The following is a 2,109-nucleotide window of genomic DNA, read 5'->3' as shown; positions in this document are numbered from 1 at the left end:
TGAATTGCATATGTTATTATATATATATAGTATCACGTTAACATTTGTTTGATATATATAATATATTGCCTTATATATATTCCATATATACTATGATATATATATATATATATATATATATATATATATATATATATATATATATATATATATATATATATATATATATATATATATATATATATATATATATATATATATATATATATATATTATATTTATATATATTTACCTGTAACTCAGTCCAATCGATAACATTCTTTGCTTTATATATATAAACTTACGATATGCATCGTTTCTATATATATATTATATATATATATATATATATATATATATATAGCATATATATATATATATATAGATAAGAGTATAATCTCCAGTGTTAGCCATGTATATATATTATATACATTATATATATATATATATATATATATATATATATATATATATATATATATGAACCAGTTAGCAGAAAGAGCATATATATATATATATATATACTATATATATATATATTGTTATATATATATATATATATATATATTATATTACATATATATATATTACATATATATATTATTATTATATATATATAATGCATATAATATATATACATGCATTAATCCACTGTGGGCCTAACAATTGCATTTCTCCTTCTTTTTATTATAGTCCCCACGATAACATCTTTTCTTTATATATATATATATATATATATATATATATATATATATATATATATATATATATATATATATGTTGTATATATGGAATGGTTCGAGACCAATGCCATTAGTACCGAGGTCGTCAAACCCAAAATCTGGCTTCGATATGTTGATTATACCTTTATAATCTGGAACGGAACCGATAGACAGTTGGATTCCTTTCTTAATCATCTTAATTCACGAAATAACTCAATCACATTCACGATTGAGTAAGAGAAAAACTTCTCTCTGCCGTTTCTGGATGTTTTTGTAAGCAGGAGCGATGGATCCATTAGCACTTCTGTATATAGAAAACCAACACATACAGAACAATATTTAAATTCTCAGTCGAACCATTCTGAAGCAACCAAAAGAGGTATAATTAAAACACTATGTCATAGAGCAATCAGTATATCCAGTAACCAAGAATCTCTGAATTCTGAACTAAATAATATTAAAACCGATTTGCTTCAGAATGGTTACTCTGCAAAATCCCTAGACAATATTATATCCAATTGCAGGTCCGACTCATTGGTACGCCAGCCTGAGGAGGATGCTCTCTCTCTCCCTCTTGACGATTCCATATGTGAAACGAACATCGGAGAAGATCAGGCGAATAGCTAAGCAACATAAAATTAAAACTGTTTTTAAGTCTGGGACTACTCTAAGAAGTGTCCTAACAAAAACAAAACCTGAATCATCAAACCAAGAGAAAGAGTGCATCTTCCAGGTACCTTGCGAGTGCGGTGAGTCGTATATTGGAGAGACAAAACGTCCTCTAGATGTACGACTGGACGAACATAAAAAACATACGCAAAGAGGTGAAACAATGAAGTCGGGCATTGCAGATCATGTGTAATCCAAGCACCACAATATAAAATGGTCGGAAGCCCGGGTTGTCCACAAAGAACCCCATTGGAAAAAGCGCAAATTTAAAGAGGCCGTATTCATTTCTAACAATAATAAAATCTTTAGCAATCCTAGTATGGAAATTTCAACAATGTGGCAACCACTCATAAAACGCTCCAATGCAGGTGTTCTTAGTGGAAAACCTCATGCTTGACTGCACCCAACAAATTCACGGGTGAATGCTCGGCTCTAGTATACAGGGTGGCCCATCGAAAACGTTCCGCAAGGCATAATGGCCAGGGTTATTTTTTTTTTCAGAAAATCCAAAAACACGTCAATTTTGTTTGCGAGGGAACAACTTTTGCCCCAAAAATGATTGCAAAATCTTCAACCCTCTAAGCGGGGGTGTCATCCCCCAACTTTTTTCAGATGGGAAGGGGGGTCAAGTGGCGCCACAATGAAAAGAGCTTTCTATTCTCTATATTTCCCCTCTTCGTTTTTGAAAATCGGTCGAGTCATTGAGAAAATATGAAGGATTGAAATTTGAAAAGTTTGT

Source organism: Sitophilus oryzae, unplaced genomic scaffold (assembly GCF_002938485.1).
Source record: "Sitophilus oryzae breed Bouriz unplaced genomic scaffold, Soryzae_2.0 scaffold_1442_pilon_pilon, whole genome shotgun sequence".
Lineage (NCBI taxonomy): Eukaryota > Metazoa > Arthropoda > Insecta > Coleoptera > Curculionidae > Sitophilus > Sitophilus oryzae.
The sequence above is the reverse complement of the archived record's forward strand: the minus strand, read 5'-3'. Positions refer to the sequence as shown.